Source organism: Anser cygnoides, chromosome 3 (genome assembly GCF_040182565.1).
Source record: "Anser cygnoides isolate HZ-2024a breed goose chromosome 3, Taihu_goose_T2T_genome, whole genome shotgun sequence".
NCBI classification, from domain to species: domain Eukaryota; kingdom Metazoa; phylum Chordata; class Aves; order Anseriformes; family Anatidae; genus Anser; species Anser cygnoides.
Window position 1 is genome coordinate 107,965,617 of NC_089875.1, and position 6,340 is coordinate 107,971,956.

Below are 6,340 nucleotides of genomic sequence, written 5' to 3' on the forward strand. Positions count from 1 at the left end.
GACTTTGGTTTGGTTATAAATTCCCAACTTAGATGAATTCCTCTATAAAACACTTCATTTAGGAAATACAGCAAAGGTTGCTAAGTGACAACAATGCAGTTATGTGTCAGAGCCCTTCCAAACCCCGACCGCCAAGAAGAAAATGAATAGCTGCGGGCAGCAGCACGTAAGCAGGGTGGGGAGACGAAAGGGCCATGGCTCACGAGCAAGCCTGTGCCGATGTGTTCCCAGCCACCTATTAGGTGCAGGTTAATTTACAGAAGCTCTGAGCACTTACGGCACCCAGTGAATAATGGAAACCTGTGAGGTGTCCAGAGCACTGCTGTCAACGTAGTTTTGTGCAAGGGGATAACACGGTATAAACTCAGCCTGGATTTGAAACCATTGGCCAATATACAAATTGGAAGGGCTCACACTGATTATTAAAATTCAGCTTGATGAGTGTCGGCCCACAGATGACATTCTCAAAACGGACTGGTGACAAACACAGAGGTAGAGTTTTGGCTAATCTGGATTTCTATAAATTCTCTTTGAAAATTAAATATTTGATGTGGATTACTGCAGATAATACCAATAGCCATTCCTGAAAATAATGCTGTGATTGCAATTCTTACTAAAAATTGACTCTGAGACAGGGTTTCATTAGGCCTGACCCTGTCTATATGCTCACCCACTTCTCTTTTGTCAGCAGGCTAGGCTGTAGGGTTGTGGCAGAAACAAAATGATTGTGGCACCAATGCTTTCTGCAAGGATTTCACAAGAACTTTATTTATTCTTTAAAACTGCAGGCTTTGCCACACCTAAATCAACCTTCAGCCTAGTAGAGCAACCAGTTTTAGCTAGCAGCAACAATGGAAGGGGGTTGTGCCGAAAAAAAATGTATAGTATCACTTATAAAAATGCTGCAAATGACCTTTGCAAGGTCCTCATCTAGGCGCCAGATGAGTGGCTCTGTGTGCAGCTCTAGGCTGGCTTTGCGCATACTTTCAGCCCCATGTAAGAGCATTCTTGCTTGTCCCCAGACAACAAAAATTTTGTGGTGAGACAAGTGGAGCTCAGCTCAGCGTAGGTTTAATTTGGGGCTTATCTAAGCTGCAGGGTGATGGCTCTGGCACAGGCCTGCTGCGCAAGATGAAACATGGACCTTCTCAAGTGATCAGGAGAGCTTTGCTTTTCTGTTTCAGTCGAGCACTGGTGCTTGCTGGCTATTCAAGGCTGAAACTTTTGAATCTGAAAAAGTCAGACCCATCTGCCAAATGGCTCCTCTATTTGATCAGGTCTGTGCATGCGTGCAGTAGGTTGGCTGACAGGGGGTAGCTCCATGGTAAAACAGGCCTGGCCAGCTGGAATACAATGCTGGCATACCATAGAACTGCAGAATCACAGCATGGCTGAGGTAGGCAGAGACCTGAGGAGGTCCCCGGCCCAGCCCCTGCTCCAGCAGGGCCACCCAGAGCAGGGTGCCCAGCACCACGTCCAGGTGACTGGTACCCCAGGATGGTGAAGTACCCCAAGCCGAGAGTGGTGTTGGGGATAATTTTGACCCCTGATTGTTGAGTCGATTGTTGTGGCTTTTGGGCCAGGTGATTGTTTCAGGTACAGCCATGGGCAGATGCCTAAGCAGCAGCTCTGCAGGCAATCCTAGGGGACACAGTGCAAACACATGTTTACTCCTGGCTTTTTGCTCTGAAAAACAGGATAGAAAACCTGATGCTGGGATCTGCAATACCACTGCCTTGCCTTAGGCTTGGCAGGAGAAACCAAAAGAAACAAGAAAGGAAAAACAACACAAGTGACTTTGATCTGACTGAGAAATACACTCTGAAGAATAATATGTGAGAAAGGCATCCAAATTTTTGCCTGCTTAAAATTTCCCATTGTCTTTTAAGGAGCAAATACTTTGGTGTATGTTTTGTTTAGCTGGATTCTTTTGCTATGATGGTCTGTCTATGCTAACTAAATTCTTGTAGTAACGGCTCCGCGATGCTGCATTTAAAGATTATAATTCACTTATAGCCCACTGATTTAAAAAAAAAAAAAAAAAAAAAAAAAGAAGCTGTATAAAAAACAGGTATTAGCTATTATTAAATAAAAATAATTTACAGCTTACTACGGCCACAATGAATGAGATTGACTCAGTCATGGGCTTTGGGACATTTATTCTAGTTTTTGTTTTACGAGACTGTACATGAAGGATGTTAGCTCAGTTGGAGATTTTCTCTTTTACTCTATGCCAAGATTTTCAGAAGTGACTAATGACTTTGGGTGCCTAACTGGAAACATTGTAATAAGGCCTGAATTTCAGAATGGCAGAGCACCCATCATCTGAAATTTAAGTCCATTTATGGTCTTTTAAATTCAGCTCTCAGGACTGAGATCCTCTAATTCATCAGTACCTCTTGAAAAGCTTGGAAGTTCTGGAAATATATTAAAATCTAAGATGCAATTTCCTCCTTAAAAACCTCTCCATGCCCAATTTTCCATGTCCCAACATGTGTAGACTCAGAAAAAAAGTAACTAGCAATTACTGAATGCAATGTGCTTTGATTTTATGATAAAGAATACGTTGTGCTCATTTCCTTACTATGATGGGTTTTCCCTGCTTTCTGATAAATTGTAATGTCCATAATCTTGTTTTTAAAGAGTGTTGTGTCAGTTTTCTACATCTTCAGTATAAATTAGTGAAGTGTTTGGTGCTGTACAAGCTGGGAATTCAGCCTTTGTTTTGGGATGGTAGAGACAAGTCAGTTGTCTTTATATAGGGAGGAATGATTCACGGGATGTATCAAGCACAAAAGGCTTGGGATACCTAGGGATGAAAGTCCCTGTAATACTCTTTATTTTATAGACTTCCTGGCGCTGTGCTGCCACAACCCACAATTATGTAGTGGACGGGTATTACATTTCACTACCACTGCCTTTGCAGCTACCGAGTCACATCTTTCTTTGATATCTACTGGTGCAAACTGCCACCAGCTAAATTATGCCATTTGACATCAGGTGGGCTTAGCATTTCAGTGCTCACTGGGAGGTAAAGTCTTCCCCTAGATAACTGGAGAGTTCTGTCTGATTATCTCATAAAATCGGCTATTGCATCAAGAGCAGAATAGGAGGAAGTTAGTCTCTTAAACGGATTGTAACTGGAAGCTTTTACTCTGTCTAGCCGGGCTGTTACCCACAGCTTAGATTAGATCTGATCTTTTTATGCTTCCCTACAGGTTTGCTTTGATTGTCTCCCCATTTTCCAATAAACACTTGAAGATACCACTGGGCAATTAACGAGGCAGTCCCTGGGAACGGTTCCCAGCCGGTCTGATAGGAGGCACGCTAGGCGCAAGGCACTTGCCCTGGATTGATCCCAGATGCATAGGGCACATGGATGGCTGTTCCCAAAAGAGGATGCAAAGAAACAAGCTAACGAGGGGCATGGAAACAGCCTTGTGACTGCAGCGGAAGGTAGCGATGGGAGACCCGAGTGTTCCAGCTGGACTGTGAGAAATGAAGGCGTGTGTGTGGTTTTGTGAGAGGTGAAGTGAGAAAATCGAGTACTTGTCTAAAGCTAACAGGCATCACCAAGCACCCAGTTTTACAGTGAGTGTCACACACAAGTGCCGTGAATCCTTTCTTCCAAATTGACCACTTCATCATCTGGATGGTGAAGTCACCCTTGATCCAGGGAAGGACAGAAGAGTTAGTTTATCTTTGGCATCTTCTACTCTCCTTTTATTAAAGGGTTGTATTGTGTATTATTTCCTCTGACTGCTGCACCATGTACTACCTCTCTGAACCTAGAGAGCGATCCTACATTCATTCCTGTATCAGCTGCTTACCTTCCCATCCTGTCTTCATATCACCCAAGTGTGTCCTCTCCTTGGCTGTGGCCAGGTGAACCACTAGCTCTGTGGAGGACACAACAGAGCCAGCAGCCCCTCGCACCTTTTATTGTACTTGCTTATTTTATTTCTTCTTCTTCAGATGAGCCTATTCCAAGCTGCAGTATTAAAAGCCAGTCATACACATGGGAATCCCTGAGTGTGCAACCCCAGACGTGGTCAGGATCTCCAGGACATCAATACCCACATCCATCCCACCTGTTGAGCAGGCTCCACTCCTCTCCCCCTGTGTGGGCTGTGGACCCCCAGAGACACTCAGGCACAAAGCCTGGCCAAGAGCAGCTAGTTTGTCTGTGCAGTGAGAGCTGCACCATCCACACTTGGAACATGACAGCCTCTTTTCCACTGTCATGTATCCTCTGAATTGTCAGCCTGGCAGCAGAAGTCCTCAGCAAGGCACCTAGGGCAGGATAATGCCCTCTCCCTCTCCCCTTGCACAGTGTGTTGAGCTGGAAGGGTTTCAGGAAAGGCCATAGAGGATGAGGGTGAGGAAACCTGTCTGCCTTGAGCTTCTGCTGCTGCTGAGCAACAATCTGGCCAGCCTGAACTGTTAGATGTACCCAAGTGCCCAGAAACTTCTGTTCATGGTACCTATGGCATTCCCCTTCAGCTAAACTGTGTGACTTCTGTTTTTCAACAAGCAGAATAACAAGCCATGTCTCAGACATCAAAGGGCTTGGGACTTGTGAGTTTGCAGGTGTAAAATGGAACAGATTATTATTATTATTATTATTTTTAGGTGAGTCCAAGAGTTTGTACAACAGCATTGCACAGGACAGGGTGAAATCCACACTACTTATACTTGGGCATATGCACAGAGCTAGTGCCTGGAGTGGGTATAAGAGAGAGGGCAAAGAGGGTCTGAGAGACGGTGCTGGAGGCATAACCAAACCTGCAGTCTGTTGCCTGGCTCATCACCAAGGAATAAAGTTTACCTGGCTTATAGAGAAATGAACAGGGTATGACCTCTAAACTGGATATTACCCTTATGCCTCCAAGGCCTCCATGTCCTCCACTCACAGGGAAGCCCGGCTTGCCCTGGCAGTGCAGTGTTTGTAAACGTGCTGTTACAGCCACACTGGCAAACCCCAGGGCAGCAAAGTTCCCGAGCTGAGGTGCAGCTGAAGGGAACATGCCTGCCACCGCAATCATGTCCCCTCCTGCAACACTTTCGCTGGCAGAGTGATTTTGATAGTGTTTCTGAGTTGTTTCTTGCAGACAGCTCTGGGGGCTGACCTTCATGACACAGACCAGGACTCGCAGATGTTCTCGTGTTTACTTGGCTACCAGTTTTAGAGGAATGTCTGCGTGCCTCCACATGTTGTATAGTACCGATTGTGTCTTCATGGCATAGGGCCACGTTGGGGGGTCACCCTCAGTGCTTTCCTACAATAAAAACACGTGGAAATGTCAGTCACACAATCTGTGCCTTCCCTCTGCCTTCAGCAGTCTTCCCTGGCTGGTGGCCATAAGCAGGGTGCAGGTTTGTGGGATGTTCCCTGGAGGTGCCTCAGCAGCGGACACTGCATCGCACACCTCTAGAAGCAGAAATAAAATGTGGCATATCCAAAGCAGCCTAAAGAGGTTAATGATCACATCAATGGGAAACAGTGTCCTCATGCCTCTGACTTCTTTAATAAATTTCAGTGTAAGTCATAAAACGCATGGATGCCTGCATCCAATATATAAACCACGTTTCTTTCTCATAAAATACACCTAAAGTTAAAATGTATTTTATTCTGAAATTACCTAGGAAGACATAACTGATATCAAATCCTGGGGACTTAATGAGATACCGGTTTACTGCTGTCAGCACCAGCAAATCTGGTGAGATACCAGTTTACAGCCACCAGCAAATCTGGAGGTGGTGGTTCAAATCGATCTCCTTTTGGACCATAAAATTCAAAGATGTATCTTAGTCTCTGGAAAATACATTATAATCAAACAAAAATCAGAAATATACTTTTTTCTCTCTGTAATGCCTGCTGTTTTGTCCTTCTCAGTCTGGAGACTGCGCCAGGTCAGTTTTGCCTCAGTTTCTACCAGCAAGACTGGCCTTCAGGAATCCCAGGTCCCAGAGGCCAGGCCGAAAGGCTGGAGCAAGGAAGACGTACCTTTGGTAGAAGACCATCAGGTCAGGGAATACTTGAGCAACCTGGACATTTGCAAGTCCAAGGACCCTGGTGGGACACACCCATGAGTGCTGAGGGAGTTCACAGGTATGACTGTGAGGTCACTCTCTATAATCTTTGTTCAGTCATGGCAACTGGGAGAAGTGTTTAAAGACTGGGGGAAAGCAAATGTCGCTGCTATCTTCAAGAAGGGCAAGAAAGAGGACCCAGGGAGCTAAGGGCCAGCCAGTCTCACCTCGATCCCTGGGAAGGTGATGGAACTGCTAATCCTGGAAACCACTGCCAGGCACATGAAGGAGAAGAAAATCATTAGGA

The 6,340-nt window shown here is 45.3% G+C and overlaps 1 long non-coding RNA gene across 1 annotated transcript; it reads right to left on the bottom strand.

Annotated features, from left to right (window-relative positions):
- Window positions 1-5,155: 5,155 nt before the first annotated feature.
- On the bottom strand, window positions 5,156-6,123 carry LOC106030833 (uncharacterized). Its single transcript, XR_001203968.3, has 2 exons — window positions 6,008-6,123; window positions 5,156-5,279 (listed from the first exon to the last, which is right to left on the bottom strand). It is a non-coding gene; the product is annotated as an uncharacterized lncRNA (long non-coding RNA).
- Between the last annotated feature and the right edge of the window lie 217 nt (window positions 6,124-6,340).